At 44.5% G+C, this 24,459-nt stretch overlaps 3 long non-coding RNA genes across 6 annotated transcripts; 2 read left to right on the top strand and 1 right to left on the bottom strand.

Annotated features, from left to right (window-relative positions):
* Positions 1-907: 907 nt before the first annotated feature.
* LOC131813252 (uncharacterized) lies at positions 908-19,866 on the bottom strand. Of its 2 annotated transcripts, none has more exons than XR_009346692.1 (2): positions 18,021-19,866; positions 908-6,629 (listed from the first exon to the last, which is right to left on the bottom strand). It is a non-coding gene; the product is annotated as an uncharacterized LOC131813252 (long non-coding RNA). The 2 variants fall into 2 exon arrangements; XR_009346693.1 differs by lacking the exon at positions 18,021-19,866 and adding an exon at positions 8,270-8,352.
* LOC131813251 (uncharacterized) lies at positions 6,617-10,834 on the top strand. Its single transcript, XR_009346691.1, has 3 exons — positions 6,617-6,946; positions 8,224-8,589; positions 8,757-10,834. It is a non-coding gene; the product is annotated as an uncharacterized LOC131813251 (long non-coding RNA).
* Positions 18,664-24,421, top strand: LOC131813250 (uncharacterized). 3 transcript variants are annotated; one of them, XR_009346690.1, is made up of 5 exons: positions 18,664-18,737; positions 20,520-20,595; positions 21,852-22,056; positions 23,467-23,587; positions 24,060-24,421. It is a non-coding gene; the product is annotated as an uncharacterized LOC131813250 (long non-coding RNA). The 3 variants fall into 3 exon arrangements; XR_009346689.1 differs by having other exon boundaries at positions 20,520-22,056; XR_009346688.1 differs by lacking the exon at positions 18,664-18,737 and having other exon boundaries at positions 19,852-22,056.
* Positions 24,422-24,459: the final 38 nt, after the last annotated feature.

Here is a 24,459-nt window from a genome sequence, read left to right as displayed (position 1 = left end):
CAAAAAACTGATCTGGCAAGAATTTTTAAAAACTGATAATATTTGCAATGACATTTGCTCCCTCAGTCTGTTGATAAGAATGTAAAGTGATAGAACTTCTCCAAGAAATCTTAAAAGATGTCTGTGCTCTTTAATTATTTCCACTTTTAAGAATATATCCAAGGGAGGGGCCTCTGGGTGGTTCAGTTGTTAAATGCCTGCCTTCGGCTCAGGTTATGATTCCAGGATCCTGGGGTGGAGAGCCTGGAATCAGACTCCTTGCTCAGCCGGGAGCTTGCTTCTCTCTCTCCTTCTGCCTGCACTCCCTCTGTTTCTGGTCTCTCTCTCTCTCTCGTCAAATAAATAAATTAAATAAATAAATAAATAAAGACTTATACACAAAAAATGTTCACCAGAGGGTAATTGATAATAGTGAAGATTAGAAAAATCTGAACAGGTCACAGTGAAGGATAGGTTAAGTACTTTATGTTATATGACTTCTCTATGTTGAGCCACTGTACATTATTTTTAAAATGACATGCATGAACGAAAAGCTTACAACATAAAAGAGTGAAAAAAAAAATAGCTTACCAGTACACACCTCTTAGAATGGCCAAAATCTGGACACTGACAACACCAAATGCTGGTGAAGTTGTGGAGCAACAGGAACTCTCATTCATTACTGATGGGAATGCAAAATGGTTCAGACACTTTGGAAGATAGTTTGATGCTTTCTTATGAAATGAAACATATTCTTACATATGATTCAGCATATGATTCCTTGGTATTTATGTAAAGGAACTGAAAACGTATATCCAGATAAAAGCCTGCCAACAGATCTTTACAGCAAGTTGTGTTCATCATTGTCAAAACTTAGAAGCAGCCATGATATCCTTCAGTAGGTAAGGGATAAACAAACTGTGGTATATCCAGACAACAGAATTTTATTCAGCATTAGAAAACAATGAGCTATCAAGCCATAAAAAGATACGAAGGAAACGTAAATGCATATTGCTTATTTTTAAAAATGTAAAAATATATAAGGGACTATTCATACTATGATCCCAATTATGTAAAAGAATATATATATAAAAGACCAAAAGGAAATACACCAATATAGGAATAATCTTTGTCTCTGAATGATTACATCGTGGGTAAAATTTTCTCCTTATATTGTTCTGCATTTTCCAATTTTTTGTAAGATTTTATTTTTTAAAAAGATTTTTTTATTTATTTGAGTAGGGCAGGGGCAGAGAGGGAGAGAATCTCAAGCAGACTCTGTGCTCAGTGTGGAGCCCGATGTGGGGCTCAATCTCATACCCCTGGGATCATGACCTGAGCCAGAACAAGGAGACAGATGCCTAACAGACTGTGCCAATCGGGTGCCCCTTAAGATTTTATTTTTAAGTATTCTCTACATCCAACATGGGGCTCGAACTCCCAACCCTGAGATCAAGAGTCGCATGCCCTACTGACTGAGCCAACCAGGTGCTCCTGCATTTTCCAAATTTTTAGTTATAACAAACACATAGCACTTCAATCAGGAAGAACCAGCAACAGAATTCACTTGGATCTGGGCATATGTCTGCCAGCCACATCGTTGATCTGCATCCATGGAATCTCTCTTAGGATAAGAGAAAGCTCTAAGTCATACATTCACATTAACTGCAAGGCACCTTCTCTAAACAATGAAGCTAAATGTTGAAATCCTGCTTCAAAGTCCTTCTAAAAGATGCTAAAAATAAGCTCGGAAAAGTGTTTGCTGCAGTTCTTGGAGATCTACTGAAGGACGTCACTGGGAGTGGGCACCAACTCAAACCCTCACTCGTCATCAGTGTTGGCCGTAGAGCAAAGAATGTGAGCCATTTGGGGGAGGAGTGGGGCCAGTGCTTTCTAAATAACCCCTTCCCTTAGATTGCTGTAATTGTAATAAAGAGGATCACTGACAGGTGCAGAACACAGAACTTTCACTATCATTATCTCACTTGAACTTTGCAGTCACTCTGGAGGGAAGATGATAGTAATAGCAGTAATGATAATATTATATTTGTGACTAACATTTATCGAGCACTTTTATGCCAGGCATCAATGCTGACCACTTCGTGTACATTATCCCTTTTCAGTCCTTCTACTGTAAAGTGGGCATCTCCACAAAGGTCAGTATACTGTCACTTAAAGAAGTGAAATGGCTAGCTCAAGGTCACCAAGCCAATAAATAGAAGAACTAGATGTATAGCCATTTATCTGACCCTCAAGTTCAGAGTGATTTCCAATGCTTACTGAACTTCCTCAACGTTGATTATTTTTTATTGCTATTATTAAGAGAGACATTAGTGTAGCAGTAGACTGCTGGGTACAATGCTGGTCTTTCTAGCTGTATAACCTTGGACAAAACACTGAACTTTTTTTAAATTTAGATTCAATTAGCCAACATATAGTACATCATTAGTTTCAGATGTAGTGTTCAATAATTCATCAGTTGCGTATAACACACCCAGTGCTCATCACAGCATGTGCCTCCTTAAAGGCCACCACCCTGTTACCCTCTCCTCCCATCCACCACCCCTCCAGCAACCCTCAGTTTGTCTCTTATAGTTTAGAGTCTGGACAAGTCCCTTTAGCTCTGTGTCTCAACTTCCTCTTCTTTAGAATGAGGATCCCAATGTCTATCTTATAGGACTCAAGGTCACACAAAACAATGTATAGGAAGTGTTGAACCAAAGCCTGCCCCAGAGTAAACATTCAAATAACACTGGAACGTGTCTGATTTTCCTAAACCTTGTCTTCTCACTTGGGGGGTCAAGTGCAGGAGAGTACAATGTCCTTAGGGTTCAGTGTTCCGAAATTCTAGACTCTCAGAGGAGTCAAACTCCCTGACCTGCTTCCATGACCTCACCCTTCTGGAAGAACCACCCCCGCCCCCACGCCCCGTTCATTAGAGGGGGCACCTGTCACTGGAGAGGTGCCTAGCATCTAGGCCTGGAAGAGTGGCAGGAGTGAGCACTTGACTCCTCGGGCACCCCTAAGAAGTCCAGGCCTTCAGAATTAAGATGGCCTTTGTTGAGGGGCACCCAGTGGGCTCAATCAGAAGATCATGAGACTCTTGATCTCAGAGTCATGTGTTCAAGCCCCATGTTGGGCATGGAGATTACTTTAAAAATAAATAAATGATTTTTTTTTTTTTTAAAGATGCTCTTTGTTGAACTGTTCTGTAATAGCTATGTCAATTTCACGCTGGTTTCTGAGGCCTGGATGATAAGGAAGCCCAGCCCTGGAGGAGACGATGTTTCACAGAAACAGCAAAAGCAAATATCAGAGTGGGAAAGAGGCTGAGGAGTCAGGCCTTCCAACCCTGGCCTTGTAAAGACAATACACCAAGATCCAGAGAAGGAGAAGACCTTAAAAGGTCCCTCCCTGCACATTTGTTATAGAGCCCAGGTCAAAGCCACACCTATGACCCTTAGGTCACCATCAGACTCCCTTCATTCCTTACAGAGGGGCAGCTAAGGGCTAGCAGGGGACTTAGAGTTTGCTGGCTAGAAACCCCAGAGCCTTCTCTCCCATAGCACTGCCCTTCTGACTTCTGGTCCAGAGCTCTTTATGTCACCAGGGTCTCTGCCCAGGCACTTTCCTCCTGGAATCACAGAAATGGTACCCTCCCGACAGCTTTTTATCAATGCTCAAGGCAATATTTTAAATGATGACAATCAGGGTCTGCTCTCAGGCAGCAGTCAGGACTTGAGGAATGGCAAAATCTTCCAAATTAGGCCACATTGTTGTAAGGGAGCTAGAAAAAAACATCTTTCCCCTTCCAACAAGCTTAAATTAGAAGGGCTCTAAAGAGGGTCCTGAGAGATCAAGCCTGCTCTCGGGCCTGTGGATCTGATTTCCTTTCTCAAAGGAAGTCACTTTTCGTACAGTCGTTGGGTGTTTATTGGGTGTGTGCAATGTCTCGAGTATAGCCCAGATTTTGGAATGGGATGTAATCCTTAGCCACATACTGGCAGTGCTACTCCTTTAGAGATAGGAATCTCGGAATCTCTGCCATCTGGTCTCACGTCAGAGCATTAGTCTATGAATCAGCCCAGCTGGATTCCCAGGGCTAGGTCTATGTCCCTTTGAGGTGGAATGGTCTAGCAGGAAAAGCCCATGACCTAGGGGGCTTGGTTGCACTTCTTCTAGCCTATGTTACCTAGGGCAAGAATCAACCTCTCTACACTTTTGTCATTGCAAAGTGAACGTATAATGCCTAGTCTACTCATTGCTAGGAGGATTCCTTCATTCAATCAGCAGAAGTGTATTAAAGACTGGTCTAGATATACCCTATGAAGGACACACACACACACACACACAAACCATGTCCTGCACTCATGATGCTTACTATATAGCAAGTGAGAGGATCCTGGGTGGCTCAGTGGGTTAAGCCTCTGCCTTTCACTCGGGTCATGATCTCAGGGTCCTGGGATCATGCCCCACATCAGGCTCCTTGCTCAGTGGGGAGCCTGCTTCTCCCTCTCATTCTCCCTCTGAGCTCTTACTCTCTCTCAAATAAGTAAGTAAAATCATGAAAAATATATCCAATATAGCAAATAAATAAATAAGTAAAATCATGAAAAATATATACAATATAGCAAGTGAGATAGCCAGCTAACAAATGGGTAAGTAAGCAAGATATTCACAGATAAATAATGGGCTGTATGAAGGAGATTAAAAGGGTGCTGGGACACAGAAAAACTGGGAGACGTCCCCCCTCAAGTCGGACAGGGAAAGCCTCTCAGAGGATGTGACCTTCAACCTGAAATCAAAAGAAGCAGCTGGCTGAGCAGAAAGCAGAAGGAGTGGCAAATGCAGGACAGGAGGCGGGGAAGGAGCTGGAAGGAGACCAGGGCAGTGAAGCTTATAGAGTGAAAGGGAAGTGGATGAGGTGGGAGCAAGCGAGGCAGAGCTCTGCAGCCAGGCCTGCGGATGGGAGTTTCCTCCAAGAGCAACAGCAAGTCAAGGGAGAGTGTTAAGGAGAGGGATGAAGGTGCATCCCGGGGCAGTAAGTGTAGGGGCCTGGAAGCGGAGAAGGCCCAGTTGCCCAGGGGTGAGAAGACAGACGGGGGCGGGGCCTGGCCTGGGACTGGCCTAGAGGCACATTCAGGATCCAGTTTCCACCGGGACTCGTCAAGACTTGGATTGGGTGTGGGGTGAGGCGAAAGAAAGACATCAAGATGGATGTCTAGATTGGGGGATCACTGGGTGACTCATGCAGTCACCGAACATCAAGGAAGCAGAGAGATTCGCCTGCCCCCCAGCCCCACCCCGGGGCGCGGTGTCGCCGCTCAAGATGCCCCGAGAGATCTCCCGGCTCCGACAGGGAGCCCGACCGCGCAGCGCTGGGAGGAAGGCATCAAAGGAGTACTGCGCTGGGAGGGCCGAGTGAGCGGAGCCTCCGAGGAGACGGGAAGAGGCGGAGAAGGGCTCCGGCGTCCCAGATCACGGTTGTGAAATAGCAAATGCCGGACAGGCTAATGGGAGTGGGGAAGGTGCTGGTGTCTGGGAAGCCCTGACGGCGTGCGGGGGACGGTCCCGAGCTCGAGTTAACGCACCGAGGCCTCACAGGAGCACTCGAGGACTAGATACTCCGATGACCATCTGCGCTTGGCGGACGAGGAGACGGAGGCCCCGCGAAGCCCTCCCGGGGGACTCACGAAAGGCCGCACCAGCCGTCCGCAGGCTTCAGTCTTACGCACGTGGGCTCCGGAGGCCTTGACCTCCCCCGCGTACAAACCGCCTCTCTGGGAGGCCAGAGCAGAAAACAGAGGTTGGAGGAAGTGGAGGAGGGCAGAAGTCCAGAGCAGGCGGCAGAAAGGACGCAAAAGTGTTTTGCAAACTGGAAAGCACGGGCCCCACGCAGAGCCCCATCGCTAGTACTCCAGAAGCGGCCTCGCCTCCGCCGCAAGCAAAGGTTTCTGGGGCTGCAGCCTCGGGAGTGATTGGAGGACCGTGGCCGCTCCGAGGGCCCAAACAGAAGGACTCTCAGGGGATGGGCTGAGCAGACTTTGTCGCTGAGCAAGGGAGCGGCGGGTGTGGGCTCCAGCCCTAGTCCTGCCCTAACCTACTACCGGGCTTTGGAGGAGTCACCTCTCCAGCCTGGTGCCCCCATCCGGAAGGTGGAAGGAGGGAGGAACGGGGATTCTAAGAGCTTTTCTAGACTTCGCATTTTGAACACTCGCTCCGCTCCCGCTCCCGCTCCCGCCGCTCTGCTTCTCACTCTAGTAACAGAAGGACCGTCTGTGTGGGGCCCCTTACCAAAGCCGAAAGCCACCTTGGACCGGAGGCGCGCCCTCCGGGAAGCACGGGTCGCCTACGGCTTCTGTCTCCTGAGTCCACAGATGTCCAAGTCGAACACGCCTCACTCCTCCTGCCCCTGCCGGGACACTGGTTTCCAGGGCTCCTAATTGCAGCCCATTCCTGGCCCTTTGAATCCTTCAGGGGGAGCGTGAGCAACACAGACAGTATCTCAGACCCCACTTCTGGGATACAGCCAGAAAACGCAGGTGCGGATTCCATCCCGGGGGTCCTGTTTTGAGTTTTCTGTGAAGCACCACCCCCAGGACTTCCTCACATGTGCTCCATTCTGTTCCTTCGGTTTGGGATCCACTACCCTGGAAGAAAAAAAAAAAAAAAAAAAAGCGTTCATTTGGGATGCAGCCCTGGATTTTTCTACTCATGCATTGGGATCTCCACCATAAGAACAGACTCACAGGCCTGCAAGAGACCCTTTTCCATCCAAGTAACACGATCACAACCCTTCTTGCTGACGCAGAATTTTGTCATCTGTAAAGCACTTTCATATATTATTAATCCACATGTTATTCCTTTTGTCCCTCAAACAATTTCTGAACTTGTGTGCACAGGGTAGATAAAATACGAGATGCCAGTTACATTTGAATTTCAGATCAACAATGAATAATATTGTATGGTAAGTAAATCCCAGATACTGCACGGGACACACTTATGCTAAAATAGTATTCATTATCTAAAATTCAAATTTAACTAGGTATCCTTTCATTTACTAAGTCTAGCAAACCTAGGTGGGGATCATTAACCCAATTTTGCAGAAGAGGGCTCAGAGGGGTGAAAGGGTTTATCGAAACTCCGTAGGAGCAGGGGACCGTGTGTGATTCATCTTTAAAATTTGGGTTTATTTATTTTTTTTAATTTTTTATTTTTTATAAACATATATTTTTATGCATTTATTTATTTTTTAAGCATGAAAAACATATTTCCCTAAGCCAGTGTATCAGTCCCTTTGGTGGTGATTTGAGAGATTCACACCTCCTGAAAAGTCTACTCTGAGAATCGATGTCGTGTGTTTGTATAGATAAGTATATTGCATGGAGAATTGAAAAGTTAATGATTCATAATTGAAAAGTTAATGATTCCATTCAAGAATTGAGAAGTTAATGATTCAGTTCCCAATCTGGAATTAGTTCCCAGAAGATTCTAGGGAAATGCTTACTCAGATACTGGACCTCTGAGCCTCTCATTCCTATAGGAACCCCACAGGCTAACAGGAAAAGTTGGTTCAGGACAGAGAATGGTCCCAGGAACTCCAAGTTAGGCTTTCCAATCTTTCTAGGTGGTTATACTTAAGATTACTTCAGATGCATTTCTGGAAAGCAGAGTGAAACTATAGAACATTATGAAATTAGCAGAGGGCATCACAAAAATGCTCCTTTTCAGAATGCTCCTTTCCCATTCCCAGTTCAGGATCACAGGGAGGCCTGCCCAGGGCTGCCACACCCAGGGTGGTCAGGGCGTAAAAGCCACAGAAGACACTGCCAAAGATAGAACACAAAGTCCCCCTCCTGCCCCCTGGAGGAGCGGACCCCTCAGTGGCATTGGCAGGCCTCCTCCACAGTGACTCTGGACTAGCTTCAGCTCGTCTCTCGCCTGATGGACACCTTGGGCTCTGCCCACTGACAGATCACCTTTTTATGTCATCCACACAGCCACAGCTGCAAATAAACACAGACACTCCGCAAGGCTTCCACAGCTGATGACAGAGGTCAGGGGTCTTGGCTCCTTGCCAGGCTATCAACTAAAAAAGGTGACTTGCTGAAGAGTTGTGAGCATGGGTGAGCCTGTTTTTCACATCTGACGCTCAGTGGCAGAGTCTTAAAATGTTAGGATTAGGAGAGAGAGCCTTCAAAATGTCTCAGTGGGATCTGAACATTCTCATATTTTTTTCCCCAGAAAGAAACACCAATCTCAGAGAAGAAAAGATTGTAATTGAGCTCACATCGTAACTTGGCAGCAGAACCAGGCCTGGAACTCATTTTTCTTCTAGATGAGGCATTCCTGACTCAGATGCTCAGCTTTGAGTGACGAGCAAGCAGCAGGTGGGGCGGATGTGGTCCCTGAGCTGGGAGCTGGTGCCCCGGATCACTGAGCTTTAACCTCCGCACATCATTACTATCTTCACCCAGACTGTCATCTTCTCCAGCCTGAAGGTCCTGCGGTCCCCAGTCCGTGGCTTAGAGATAAACAGCTCTCCACTAGGCCCCGGAACTGGGGGTGAAATGGCCCCCAGGGAGCATCTGGTCCAGTCTCCTTAGCAAGGTAGGGTGACCAGTGCCTGTGCTGGGAAAGAGCTCCAGCAGCCAGGGAGCTCTCCCAGGCTGCAGGTGGGGAGGCAGACCCCAAGGAGGCAGAGGGTGGTGAGCGGGCCAGGGAGGCGTGGAGCTAGCCTAGGTAAGCTGAGGAATGACCCTCCTGTCTCCCATCAGCTCTGTTCCAGCATCCTCTTCAGATGGGACTACAGTCTGCCTCTGTGCGCTTCCGCCCGCTGGGTCCCTTCTTCTCCTCCTGCAGACCCTGGTAGGAGGCGGCCCAGATGGCACCGTATGTGAAACTGCCGAGTCAGGCTGGAACCCCAATCTGCACACAGGCCAGCCAAGCTCTCTCCCCTGCCAGGCCCTTGGGCAGAGCCCTCCGAAGAGAAAAATGTTACAACTGAATGAAGGAAGCACAAGGGCAGCTCTGGGGCATGGGGGTAGGAGGGAGTCTTAGATGGATTCCCTTACACATGCCCATATGGTTCTCTGCCCTGAGCAGAGAGCACAAAGGCCTTTGAGGCTGCCCTCTTGGAGCTTCCTTTCCCGTTGGGGAGTCCGTTAAAGGAAATCAGATGATCGTGGGAAATTGCTACGAAAAAAACACGCTAGGGACGAGTTGAACAGTGACTCGGGGCCAACATGACATCTCAGAAAAGAGGCGAGACCAGAAGGAGGGCAAGGAGGAAGTTAGATGGCAAGTCCATCTCTGGGACAGAGGAACAGAAGAGCCAGCATGCGGAGGGCACGATGAATGAGGGGAAGAGGGTAGGAAATAAAATCTGGGAGGAGCCTGTGGTCTGCACCACGACCTACTGTGCTGTGCTTGGCCCAAGAAGAAGTCATGGCATGATCCCAGTCCCCAAGGAGCAGAGCTACAGCAAAGCAGAAATCACAGCAGCATCCTGCTGGTACCTGTCAGGACCGGGTGCTCTCAGGCGCCTGGCTAGCCTGGGGTCACGGGGGCTACTGTCTGACTCCTGCTCCTACCCAGCTTTCCAGTTCAACAGCAGACATCCATCCACCTGGGCTTTCTGCCTAGGCCACCATGTCAGGAGGGTTCCTCTGCTTCTCCCCCAGGGAACTCGGCGCTCCTGGGGCAGCCACACAGGCCAGAGGCAACCAGAGAACGCTGTTCTCAAAGTTTCTGAGAAAGGCTAGACTCTGAGCTTCACCTCCTTCGTGGGGCTCCTTCCCCGGCTCTCAGAGTCTTGTCGGGGACCCTTCACTGTCTTCTCCAGTCCGACTAGTTCTCAGGGTCAGTGATGACAAGACGGTTCACCCAGGAGGGATCGGTGGCACCATGCCCTCTCCCAGGGAGTCCTGTATTTTTTCAGAAGTCAAAAGTCCTGAGTGAAAGAAATATACCAAAACTTAATTTTGGTAATCTGCCCTCCAGGTGGGCACGGGAGGGAGCACCTGTGGAGGTACCAGGTGTATGGCAGGGCCCTGCCTGCCTGCAGCTGGGGCTTCTGGCTCCAGGCTCCAGCGTTCACTCCACCAGGCTATGTGGCCTTCTTCCGGTAGGACATTTACTCCACCCACCACAGGCATCTGACTCTCCGGAATTTGTAGGGTCTGCACTAATGGCAGGAGTCTGACTCCTGTGGAAGGGTGGGGTAGTCCCAAATAAGTGGACAGTCAGAGAACTGGGTATCAGTTGAGGATGTTCTCATGGAAAAGTCTAGCCCCTTCCAGAAAGTTCTGTCTGGCTCAGCAAATTGTCTTGTTGTCTCTTTGGCACTGCGTCTGTATTTCTTACCCATTTCAGACCAGGAGAGAACACATGGGCAATCTCTGCGATTTGGTTTTATCTCTCCTTGGGAATGATCTAACCTTAAGCTACAAGGCCAAGAAAACCTATTCCCACCCTTTGGTCCTTCAGTCTGCTTCTAGGAATGTGTTGCAAGGAAATACTTCCAAAGATTGTTTTCGAAGCTTGTTTTCATAAAGGTTGATAGTATTACATACAACAGCAGAAAGTTGGAACTACCCCAGTGCCAAAGGACAGGTGGAAGGACAAACTGGCCCATCCACTTGAAGGAATATTATGACAAGCCTTACAAATGACAAATATAAATCTTGTTAAGACACAGAAAAACACGTATGAAAGAACGTCCGGTGACTATATGAGAAATCAAAACTGCACAGGTCTATCAATTTCTTCCCCAGAGGGCTATACCTAAAAACTGGAAGAGCTCACGGAAATTTTAAATACAACTTAAATAAAGCACATCTCTATTTTGTGGATATTTGGGTGCTTAGATAAGTAAATAAAATAAACCTGGGGAAAATGCTAACATTTCAGGATGGTTCAATATAAAATTATTATTAATTTTCTCCAAAATATAGTCCATGATTTTAATAACTGCTAATTGCTCAATCCCCCCTTAGGTGGTCAGGACAGAAGAATGATTGCTGCCTGGGGTCGGGAAGAATAGGGATTGAGTCTTGACCAGGGCACTCCCCATCTCAGGTTACTCCGGGAACTGGGATCCAGGCAGAACCACACTTGCTCACGCTAAAGCACAGGAGATTACTCTGTCAGCCAGCTCTTGTACTGGCCCAGGGGAAACCATCCCTCCGGCCCCAATGGCCTATCCTAGAGAACTCCTCTTCTCCCCAACTAATAACAGTAACCATATCAAGACAGGATTCTTGGCTGCAAACAACAAATATCTCTTATGGATTTTTTTCAAAAATAACAATAATTCCTATTGCTATTACTATCGTTGGCATCCCTGTCACTAGATGCTGGCATTGTCCCGGGCTAGGTGGCAAGGATTGATGTGCATTATCCCTTTTTATCCATAATTTTAAAAAAAAGGAGGCAATTATTCCCAGGTAAAAATGAAGTAATTGAGGTTTAGAAAGGTTGCCAAATTTGCTCCAAGGCCACGGATTAGTAAGCGGTGGAGATGGTGTTCAAAGCCAGAGCTAACTACAAAGCTGGAGGTCCCACCCATCCAGTCCTGCTGTCCCGACAGTGAAGCCTCTTTTGGGCTGGAGCAAAAATCCGGCCAGCTGGGGATGGTGCCTCCATCCTCCACAGGCCCCTACGGGCCCCAACTGTTCTGTGCGATTTCCAGAGTGCTGGCTGGAGTTGGTTGTTGACATTCACGCTAGCAGAGCCATGAAGCCCACTCTCCTAGCAGCTCTCACGAACTGGCAAGAAGCAGAAAGTGCTCTCATGGCCTCAGGAAACATCTGCAAGTCCTCAAGGAGGCAAGACCTGCCCCTTTATCGCCCTTCCAGGACAGATAACAAGCCTGCCCCCTCTGCAGGGATAGGACAAATATGCTGCATTTACTTTCCAGGCTGGGTCCCAGCAAATGGAACAATTCACTCCTATGTCTCTTTTAGGAGCAGCCACTGGGGAGCAGACCCCACACGGGGCAGTAGGGTCACAGTTCTGAAATCAGAGTGACTGACTACTTGCCTTCTAGGGCTCACAAGGCAATGGTGAAAACAGCAGTAAACAGGATTTGCAATTCAAGGTGACTGCTGTAGGAGAGAGGATGTGGGGTAAGGGGAAAGTATGACTTTGGAGTCAGAAAGACCTGTTGCATCACATCCTGGTTGTGTGATTCTGGGCAAATTTCCTAACTTCTCTAAGGTTGTTTCTTCTTCTGAAAGAGATGTAAATAATTATACTTTCATTGCATAATTCCCATGAGACTTAAAAGGAACAAATATGTCAATGGTTAAAATTGCCTGGCACAAAGTGGGGATCTCCAAATGATAGCTACTATTAATATTATCGGTATTATTCTACAGATGCCAGGAAGGGCATCTATAAATGTTGTTGATAAAAAGAAAACAACAGAAGGGACATTTGAGCTGGGTTTTGACAGGTAAGTAGGAGTTCATGGAGTTGAGTGGCTGGTGGGCAGGAAGGGTTTTCTAGTTAGAAACAACAGCAAGGACAAACTTTGTGAAGGAGCTGAGTGGGCCAGTTAGGAACTACCAAAATATTCCCATCAAGCAATAAGGGACTAGTCTGGGGCAAGATAAGTCTCTGAGATCCCCTTCCTAACCCTCAAATAAAGGAAAATAAAGGACCTCTCTGGGTAAGTACATAAACCACCATTCTTGGAACCTATGTTCTCTGTAGCAAAGCAGGCTCCATCCCCCTGGTCCGTCAGTGCACAGGGAACAAATAAACTAGCTTCTGGGCACCCAAGCTTCTGACTCCCCTCCTCTGGAGTCATACAGGCCTGGGTTTGATTCCTGGTGGGCCACATTCTCTGCTGTATAGCCTTGGGAAGCCACTTGTCTCTCTCACCTCTCAGTTCTGTTATCTGAAACAATGAGAATAATTATATATTACATTCTATGTACATATTACATTCATGATGCACTATCTCAGCCCCCAGCAGGCAACCGGTTCTACAGTCCAGAGAAAGAGGGTGCTCTTATGCCTGAGGTCACAGCACAGTGAGGGCAGGACAGACATTTCCTGGGGGAAGCCTCACAACTTCAAACACTGAGGATAGAAAACAAAACTTCCACCAAAGTGCTATGTCTTAGATAGTGCTCTGCACTTTGCTTTTTTCAATGTCAATATAGGTCTTCCTCATTCTTTTTTCTGTTGAGCTATAACTTACATACCATAAAGTTTACTCTTTTAAAGTATATAATTCAGGGCTCCTGGGTGGCTCAGTCAGCTCAGGTCATGACCTCAGGGTCCTGGGATCGAGCCCCAAGTTAGGCTCTGCCCTCAGTGGGGAATATGCTTCTCCCTCTGCCTCTGCTCCTCTTACTTCTCCTGCTGTCTCTCTAATAAATAAATAAAATCTTTTAAAAAATCAAAGTGTACAATTCAGTGGATTTTGTGTGTTCCCAAGGTCATGTACCCATCGCTACTAACTCCAGAATAATTTAATCATGCCCCAAAGAATCCTAGTTCCTGTTAGCAATCCCATTATATCAATAGTATAGATCAATAGTTAGAATTTCCCCTTCCCTTCCCAACGCCTGATAACTACTTATTTTCTGTCTCCATAGATTTGCCTATTCTAGACATTTCATATAATGGAATCTATTATGTGAGGCCTCTGACTCCTTTCACTCAGCATGTTTTCAACATTCATCCATGTTGTAGCATGTCTCAAATCTTCATTGCTTTTTACAGCTGAGTGATATTCCATTGTATGGATATCATACCACATTTTGCTTATTCACGAGTTGATGGACATTTGGCTTGTTTCTACTTTTTGGTTATAATGAATAATCCTTGTTCTTCTTCTTCTTCTTCTTCTTCTTTTTTTTTTTTAAAGTAGTCTCAATTGCCAGCATGGAGCCCAATACAGGGCTTGAACTCACAACCCTGACATCAAGACCTGAGCTGAGATCATGAGTCAGGATACTCAACTCACTGACCCACCTAAGTGCACCATAATCCTTGTTCTTTTTAATAGTTGCATCATATTTCATTGATTGGTTGGCATGTAGTTTATTTAAGCACTTGCTCCTGAAGGACAGTTCTGATCTTTCTCATATTTGGTTCACACAAAATGCTAATGCAAAAAATGTTGCCACAACATCCTTCTAGTCTTCCCTATGAGGCAGTCAAAATCACCCCGTTTCCTGAGGAAATTATCCAACCAAAGCAAAAAGTTATGTTGACAAAGACGTTAATTGCAGCAATTTTCACAGTTACATAAAATTGGAACTATTTAAAGAGTCCACAATAAAGGAGATGTTTAGATAAATTCTGTTATTCAACAGAATAATGTACAGTCGGTGAAAATGATAACGATGAAGGCAATGTAGCAACAAGTGACTTAAAGTGATGATCTTCAATTAAAAAAACAACAATAAAATACAAAATGGCAACCCTTGTGTATGCTGGTTCTCCCAATTACATACAGAATCCTAACACATTAGAACAGATTTGACCATTGCAAAAACTTCCTTATGTCCCCAACAGGAAAAGTGAGGCTCAGAGAGGATGAGGGACTTGCCTAAAGTAGGACTGGTCAGATCTGGGATTTGCACCAAGGTCTTCTTTAAGGCTCGTATACTTTTCACGGTGCTACAATTAAAAAAATGCTTCTGAAAACAATTGGACCCCTGGCAGCTTAGTCAGTGTTGAGTGTACACAAAGCAAAATGTGTCTCGAAGTCCTTAGATGACATAAAATAACTACATGCACGCACACACACACGTAACACACACATACAGGCACAGGTATACATGTGTGCATTCACACCCACTTGGTACAACCAGCGAACACATTCATGTTGATAGAGATAGGATATGAGGACTTCATTATTCTTGAGAAACTATTGGTTAAGCACCTGCTATAAGACATTTTTGATACCCTAGATCCTGGTAATCAATGGTGATTGAAAAAGATAAGATTCTTGCCCGTGTAGTCTTAAACAATATTTAAATCTGGCTAAAAGTTGCTGAACATCTATTATACACTGTACGCTTGTGGTATTAAAGCAATAATGTTAACCCTGTTTATTGAGTTAGGGTGTGTTATGCGCCATAACCAGGAACTATTTCTAATCTCATAACAACCCTATGAGATAGTTGTCATTAACCCCATTTTATAGATGTGAAACCTGAGAATCTGAGAGTCTGTGGATTTCCCAGGGTGACACAGACCAGACCATCAGGGGCAGAGCTGTTTTTCCAATGCATGTCTCTCTGCTTGCAAAACTAGGGTTCTGTTTCCTACAAGGCAACTTCTCCTTCCAACACCCATTCATCACAAAGCCCAAGTAACAGCTTAGGATTTGGTGTATTTGGACCTATCCAGACTTACTGAACTTACTGGGATGGGACCCAGGAATCTTCTGTTTTTTTTTTTTTTTTAATCAGTTGTTAGATTTATTTATTATTTATATTTATTGTCAGAATCTTCTGTTCTTAGTAAGATCGCTATATACTCCATACTGATGCTAAAGTTTAGGAACTACTACCCTAACCTGTAACCTGGAATCCTATAGTTCAACCTTCCAAGAAAGGAATTAGCCCCCTCTTCAATCTTCAAATTCCACTAGGGGGCAGTATAGCCCACTGGGTCCAGAGAAGCAGTCCATACTTGAAGGGGGTGGTGGAATCAGCCTTGACATTCATTCTTTCATTCACTGGACCAACAGTGAGGGCCTGCTGGGTGCTAGGCACTGAGTCGGTCAATGGTGGATGATTCCTGTAACTCTTCCGCTGTCTACAAACTAGGAAATTTGCTTTGGAGCAAATTTAATAATATTTTGTAGACTTTCCCATCAAGGGGTGGTATCTGTTTCCTCACCCCTTGATTTGGGGCTGACCTCATGACTTGTTTTGACCAAAAGAACCTGGTGGAAGCAACTTGTGGTGTTCCTTCTACAGAAGCCTTTGGAAGGCTTCTGCCATGGAGAAGAGAAGCCCTGGGTGAAAGACCACAAGAGAGAGGAGGCCCCGACCTGTGGGGGAGGCAAACCCAGACAGGCTACCAGGAGAGGTCAGCAGGCCCAGTCCACCTGCTAGCCTGTGAGAAATAACAAATCACTGTTGTTTTAAGCCACTTACTTTCGGAGTAGAATATTACCTGGCAATAGCTAGAAACAGCAATACACAGAGGGTTACTCATTCCCTTAACAATTATTTACTGAGGGTGTACTGTGCACCAGGTTTTATATTATCCTAGGTGTTGGGATCTTCTCCTTGTGGAACAAGAGAGAAGCCCCAGCCTCATATGGGAGAAGAGAGACGATAATTAAGTAAACTGATAGGCATATAATTTCACTGGGGATTAGGTGTGTAAAGAAAATCAAAGCAAATAAATTTGAAAGTGATTGGTGTTGGGCATGCGTATTTTGAGAGTAGAGTGGTCATGGAAATTTCTAGAAAGGGGAAATCTGAGGATAGTCCTAAGTACTGAGAAACATGGCTACCAGCAGAGATCTGAAAGAAGTGTGTTCTAGGCAAATGGAAAAATCACTACACATACCCAAAGCAGGAAAATCTTTATATTCACACACAGCCTGGAGGCCAGTGGGATCTGTTAAATACAACATTTCTCGCTTAAGGTAACTTTGTAACATATTTAGAATTCTCTAGATTTCAGTTGGTACTTCCCTCAGAACAAGGGTTAAGTGCTTTCCTGACCCTGAAGTGCTAACTCAAATGGATACAGTTCGAAAGTTATTTGACAAAAGATGTCTAAAAGTTCTTTCCTTTTCTGGCTTTAGAATCAGCAAACTATTTTCCACTTTTCTATAGTTCTTTGGTGTATTTTGTCTTTAGTGTTCTTACAGTGTTCACAACCAGATGTTCAGACCTAAACCACCTCTTCAAAGAATATTAACGGTTTTAAAGCAGACAAATTAAGTTATGGGGTCCATATGAAGATGGTCAGCTAACACTGGGCCCTCTGTCTTTAGGAAAATGGAAGGACAGAGTTGAGGAGATTGCAAACAACACCTAAGAAGGGGCCCCTGAGGAGCCAGAAGTGTGTCTGGAACTGCTGTGTGTGCACCTGGAAGCAGGGAGGGGGTCCCTGCAGCGCCGGGGGGGGGGGGGGGGGTCGCGGGGAGGCTGACAGAGGGAGCAGAAAGAAGACAGGCTGAAAGAAAGGCCTTTAAGGCTGGCTACTGCCTCATCAGGTACTGTTCTGGGATAACCACTGTCTGCCTTTCCCCGTGAGTTTCTGCCTTTCCCCGTGAGAAGCCAGAAGCCCAGGCAGGCCACAGGCCAGCCTGTCAGGAAAGCAAAAAAGCCTCCACAAAAAAAGAAAACGGAGCCAGAGATTACACCTCAGAGAGACAGCCTCCTCCCAATGCTGCCGCTTACTGTGACTTTAAAGACAAATCCCTGATCAGGGAATTAAGTCCACTTAGAAGAGTGGGATTAAACCAGAGAGATCAAGAGTCATTGTGGAGGGAACTGAGGGTCTGTGACCTGGGGCTTACCCCTCCTCATACCTTAAACCCCCGGGGAGGCGGGAGGACAGAGACTAGAGCCTGGGCCTCAGCCCCTCCCCCAAAACATTACAGAGCAGTGATATCTCAAGGGAACCTGTGCTCACAAGCCAAACTAATGAGCCACTTGAGAGGCACAATCACAGTAAAAGGAGGACAAACATCTACCAGGACAGACATCCAACCATCTGAACCAAAATGACCGGAACAGACTGGCTGAGAATACGCATGGTAAATACACTAAAGGCATTTTAAGTAAGTGAGTAAGGAAAGGAAGAAAGGATGGTAGGAAGAAAGAAAGAAAAAAATGTAAAAATAGAAAGCAAAAAACAGGAAGTTGTTTTTAACCAACTTTCGTCATGTGTAATTAACATACAATTTGCTGCACGCATTTGAAGTATTCGATTTGATGAATTTTGACATAAGTATCCATCTGTGACGCCCCCGCTCTAATCAAGATAATGAAGATCTCCTCCCCCTGGAAAGGTTCCTCCTCCCCGCCCCCATAACCTGCCCTTACCTCCGTCTCCATCTAGACCACCGCTGATCTGCTTCCCGTCACTAGGAGTCAGTTTTACACTGAGAATTTCGTGTCACTAGAATCTTAGAGGCTGCTTTCTCTTGTGTGCGGCGGGTTTCACTCAGCGTGATAATTCTGAAGTGCACGCATGTTACCATATGTGCTGGTAGTTTTTCCTTTTTATTGTTGAGTATCATTCCGTCGTGCGGACATACCTGCTTTTGTTTACCCATTTACCAGGAGTAAAATATACTGGTTAAGATACATTCAGAGCCTTGGGGCATCTGGATGGCTCAGTGGGCTGAAACCTCTGCCTTCAGCTCTGGTCATGATTTCAGGGTCCTGGGATCAAGCCCCAAGTCGGGCTCTCTGCTCAGCGGGGGGCCTGCTTCTTCCTCTCTCTCTGCCTGCCTCTCTGCCTACTTGTGATCTCTGACAAGTAAATAAATTTGAAGAAAAAAAAAAAGAGAGAAACATTCGGAGCCTTGCCTCTTTCATAAAATCCCATCTTTTGTCTCTTTTAATCTATAGATTCCTCTTCTGTCCTTTTTCATTTTCCTACCAAGTATGAGTTGCAGAATCTTTGAACTTGCAACTTCCCGCAGACCGCATTCCCCCAGGCCACCCTGCACACACACACACACACACACACACTGTCTTCAGTCCTCCGTATTCCTGTACAACAGCAGCAGTGTTCAGAGAGTGGTTCAGACTCAGGTTTGGTCCCTTTGGCAAGGCTGTAAGAGGCCCGTGTCTGGTTGTTTCTCCCCTGGGATCTCAGAAGCCGTTGATGCTTCATGCCTAAGTGTTCAGTGGGGCTGACAACCCGTGCTTTTCTATCACTCTTTTCCCGCTTAGAGTTGAAATGCTTTTATTAAGATGCGTTTCTCCTCACCTGTTATTTGGGTGGTCCCTCTGGGTCAATATTTTCAGGTACATGGTATACTTTCAATATGCAGTGTTGACCTTTTTGTTTAAATGGAATGTTTCCTTGAATTACAGTTTTTAGCATTTCTTCTTGCTTTGGGGTTCTTCTTCAGGCCTGTTACCTGTGTTTGATCTCCTTTGCGCGCCTCAAAGATGGGTCACTTTCTCTCGAATCTTGTGTCTCCAATTCTTCATCTCCTCTTTACTTATATGTCTTTTTCTTTATCACCCTCTATTTTTCTTAAGGTGTTTGTTATCTGTTGTGTTTAGTCCTTAACGCTGCTTGTGCTCCAGTCTTCACTTCTCTCTTCTAAAACTTTTCATTTATTCATTTGAGAGAGAGAGAGTGCACATGAGCAGGAGGGAGAGTCAGAAAGAGAGGGAGAAGCAGAGTCCCCGCTGAGCAGGGAGCCCAACCCGGGGCTCGATCCCAGGACCCTGGGATCATGACCTGAGCCGAAGGCAGAGGCTTAATGGACTGAGCCACCCAGGCGCCCTGTCTTCATTTCTCAAATAATTTCTCATTTTCTTAATTCTTCATTCCATTTTCAATCTATGTAATTTTCTCATGTCTTCTTTCATGTGCTTAGTGTATTTTCATTTTTAAATATGTTATGGTTTTGGTCTCTAACCACGTCTCCCTGGTGTGCTTCCATTGTCTATAGGGATGCTATTGTGCTTCCTCTTGGTCCCTTTTCTGTTCATAACTTTGGATGGAATTTGGCCTTAATACTTTTCTATTGTTTATTTGATTGTGAAATGATCCTTCCTGGCTTTTTGGATTAAGGCTATGTTCAGAAAAGATTTTCAACCTTCACAGAGCCCTCTCTTCTGTTGCTTTTGTATGGAGTTTAAAAATAAAACAGCTTGCTTTCTGGGACTGCCTCTGTCCTTACCCTTTCTTGAGTCTGGGCCATCTTTCTTTCCTTGTCTTCAAATTCTTGTAGGGTCTTACATGTTCCTACACTGCCTACAAAGACTCTCAAGAGGAATAGTCTCCCCTTTGTCTCTGTCCTGCTCAATTCTGCTTTTAGTCCCAGGTGTTTTCGCAAGTGTGGAGTCCTGTCCTAGAAGAAAGCAGGCAGCCTCATGAGCTTATAAGGGCTGCCTTGCTCCAGCCCTTACAGGTGCTCTTCCAGCAGGCCCTCGCATGAACCCACTTTTGGGAGAGGACAAAACTTCTCTCAGCTTCAGCCAGCACTTTTAGATGGGCTTCCCCTCTTCAGTGATCACCTGTTGCCTATCGTGGGTTCTCCTGTTCTCACGTCCATCGTACACTACCTCGTTCCTTCCTATTCCTCCTGCACAAATGCTGTTCTCGTGGCAGTTTTTTGTTTGCCCCACCTGCTTATATTTTGGGGCTCATGGGGTTACCTTGTGACCTACTTCCAAGTATTGTCTGAATTTTTAGTTTTGCTACTGAGGGTTTGGTTTTTTTTTAATGGACAGATTTGAAGAGATTGAAAAAATAGGCCTCCACCAACAACTTGCTTTTTCTGTTGAATTTCAGTTGTTTAATGATTTTGTCTCCAAATTCTAGCACTGTCTTATGTGTTCCTCTATTGACTACAGAGACCCCCAGGAGTAATACAATCCAGTCAACCACGAATATCCTACAGTCGGCTTACAAAGGCTGGTAACTTACAGGGTATCTGAATCTAGAATTGTCTTAGTTTGGGAACTCTCTGGAAAGTTACTTCCTCTGGGAAACTGTGGTTACCACGCCTAAGTAGAGCTTCTCCCTTACTTGTACTTCCTTCATTATACCGCTTGGGTTTAGTGTGTATGCCACCCCAGAGAACTGAGAGCTCCAGGAAGCAGAGACCATACACATTTCATCTCTGCAACCCCAGACCCTAGCACAATGTCTGTCTGGTATGGGGACTTCATAAATTCTTCCTGAGAGAAGAAATTTGAGCTAAATAATGCTTACAGCTGTATTACATAACTTACAACATTTAAAAAATTATTCTTAAAAATAATTCAGACTCATCATATAAAACTTAGAAAATTTTTTAAAAAGCATATAGAAAAAATTTACCTACAATATCATCCCCAAGAGAGAACCACTATTAATTACGCTTTGGTTTATTCCATTTTGTTCTTCTGCATATTTAAACTATTTAGTTGGAAAAATGTTGTAGGCCATTTTAACCCCGTTTTTCATATATATTTTTGCACTTCTCCCGTGTATTATTCTTCCTAGCACTATTTAATAGCTGCGTATTATTCCAGTGTGATAAAAGCAATTTCAGTACAAAATTAAAGGCACTTCAATAAAGATGAGCTTACACAGACTTCCTGCTGATATCTTGACATAACCTGCCCTATAATAACTGGAAATGAGTATAAGGCAACTCCCGTTTTAGAATCCATTCAGAGAAGCTTAAGGGCAAAAAAATTAATAGAATTAATGTAGTAGACTCATTGCCAGGTGCTATTCCCATAAATTCCAGTAGGTGGCAGAACAGGTTAGCTAATAGTGGTTCTCAACCTCCATGGGGCATTGTCACCTGCCAGGCTCCTGCCAGAGATTCTGAGTAAATAGCCTTGGCGTGGCCCAGTCATTTGCATTTCTGATAAGTCCCAGGTAATTCTGATACGCTGGAAGGAAACACACTGGGAGAACTCTGAATTACAGGAAATCGATGTAGATCAATCCAAAGCGCATTCACCCACACATCCATGCATGTCCGTGTTGTTTACTTTCCACCGGTTCTGTGAACACAGGAAAGAGGAAGAGATTTCCTGTTCTCCAGACATAGCCTTGTGAAAGGGGTGGGGGGGCAGGAGAGAGGAGGAATAAAGCAAATAATGCTCTGCTTATTACTTGTACCTCTCCGTGTTTTTCTTCCTGACATGCAGCCTTCATGAATGTTTGTTTTTCTGATCCTGTCTCCAAAGAGAGTTCGAGCTTTGCGCCCTTAAAGCCTGAATGGACAACTAGGTCAAGAGTCACCTCACATGGCTGAATGTGCTCAACACCAAACTCAGTATGTCTGCTCTCCAAAAATTCCCAGAGATGAAATCTCTCCTCTCTGAACCTGAGATATAAAAGCACACCAGACAACCTCTTCCCTGACTCTGCATGAGGAAAAACAAAACATTGGTATGACTACGTTCTTGGTATCTGCACTTGGCTGCCTCTTGGATTAACTCCCCCATTTTAAATTTCAAACATATTATGGTTAATTTTGGAAGAAAAACTTGGCTCGTGATTGTCCCTATTTTCCTTTAAATACTACTCATCACCTGTGATACATCCACATTAGTAAAGGATAAAATTAAAGTACAGTTTTACTATATAACCAATACTGTTGATTAGCTCTGTTCTGCAGTTCTGGGTCTTACTAGACCTACTTTAAGAGACAACGCAGGGGTGCCTGGGTGGCTCAGTTGGTTAAGCATCTGCCTTCCGCTCAGGTCATGATCTCAGGGTCCTGGGATTGAGCCCCACGTAGGGCTCCTGGCTCAGTGGGGAGCCTGCTTCTTCCTCTGCCTGCAGCTTCCCCTGCTTGTACTCTCTTCTCTGTCAAATAAATAAATAAAATCTTTAAAAAAAAAAAAAGAGAGAGAGAGAGAGAGACAATGCATATTTGTGACCTATCACATTAATTACTGGAATGTTAATTGTGATTGTTGATAGGTTTGCTTTCAACACATGCCTTGGGTTTAATTATTATTTCTAAATTAGTAATGCTCAGATTAGTGAAATTTTATTTGTGACCTTAATTCATCTTAAACAATATTGTCCAAGTATTTGAAAATGTAATAAAAGTAAATGGGTGAAAGATGAAGAAAGAATTAAAAACAAGTACAAATAATCACACATAGAGTAAAAAAATCTGTTTTCTGTCTTCACATAAAGACAAGAAATGTCAGTTAAAGCAACCTCGAGATGCCCTCTTTATATAAACTAAATTGGCAAACATATTCAAAATAACCACTCAATCTTCCCATTAAACTAACTGCTACCATAAGGAATGACTTTATAAAATTCTGCAAACTATATAGGTTACATCAATATAAAAGAAAATAATGGCAATACATCTGTGATGTTTTCCAGTCAACATAAGAATTACAGGTAAATACTGTTAAATTCTTTGTCCAACAACAAGAGTTGATTCATTTGGACAGTGTGATTTATGATTTATTTTTTTAACCAAATACCTCCTCAGTAATTTATAATGGCTTTGCAGTAATCAGCGCTGGAAAACAGATACACATTTCAAGTGGCATGAAAAGCCACACAATGGATGTTAAAAAAAAAAACACTCAAAACTGATGGTGTTGTGGTGAAACATTGTATTTAATCCAGCAAGGTGATAAAAAGTAAATCCCTGTAACCCCTTCGGAAAGCCATAAGATAATTATGATACAAAGGTCATGAAATGTTCCTTCCCACATAGAGGAAGTTTCTGGGGAGCCAGAAATGATCCTTCGTGACTGTGACAGTCCTTAGGTGTTCGCTTTGTAACTGTTCAATAAACTGTGTGCTTTATGCACTCTTCCCTGTCAGTGACAAAAGTGTTAAGAAAGAATTCTCTGCTTTTACTCTTGAGTCTTCTACTGGGAACTTATTCTAAGAAAATATGCACAAAGAAGTCCTCTGTACCACTGTCTAAAAGCAAAACTGGAAGGTACCTAATCACCCACCAAAATAGGAACAGCTTAGCAAATTATGATAATAAAAGAATAGTACAAAATATTATGGTAACGGAAAAGAGAGCACATTTTTGACAGCGCAATAAAACACAAAGATTTGTTACCATATGAATCAATACTTAGGTGATAAGGATTAGAATATTTAAAATTGTTACGATATAGGAGCTCTGGGGAATTTTCTCTATAAATCTGTCTTATTGTTAGATGATCTTTACCACAGTGAGAGCAGAACATGTGGTTCAAATGCAAAGAACAGGTACATCCCACTGGTAAAGACTACTCATGTCTAATCAGAGCAATCATCAAACATTGTGCCCAAATGTTCTCAGAACAATTTAGATGTTTATACGATATGCAGAACAGGGGAATCTAGGAGGTAGAGCTGTGTGTCACTGGTCTTTCATTTTGCTTCAGTGTTCGGATACTCAAAAGTTATTTTTCTTCCAGTTAACGTAGCCCCTAAGATGATCCATGGAACTTACTAAAATAACTTCCCAAGAACCTATGGAGCATCATGTAATGATTCAACCTTAAACAGTGTTGCTGGGGAGGTAAGGTGTTTACCTGAATTTTGAAAAGTTTATGGATCAAAGGTGAGTTGATGGTTTGCCATCTGGAAAAGGTACAACGTGAAGAACTGCCAACAGACTGCACATCTAACTACCTCAGGCAAAAATGTTGAGTCGGGCTGAGTGGGCCATGTTGGTCAACGGAGGCTTGAAAGCTAGCGGGAGGTCAATGGGATCCTAAAGTCTGGCTCTAGGAGTGGTAACAAGGAACTTGGGGGCTTTTCCATGAGGATGGGAGAAGATCCAAGAGCAAAGTCAGGAAAACAAAGAGCAAGAAC

The sequence above is a fragment of the Mustela lutreola genome, chromosome 12 (assembly GCF_030435805.1).
Source record: "Mustela lutreola isolate mMusLut2 chromosome 12, mMusLut2.pri, whole genome shotgun sequence".
In the NCBI taxonomy this organism is placed as follows: Eukaryota; Metazoa; Chordata; class Mammalia; order Carnivora; family Mustelidae; genus Mustela; species Mustela lutreola.
Note: the sequence above shows the minus strand (reverse complement) of the source record. Positions and strands in the feature narration are given on the sequence as shown.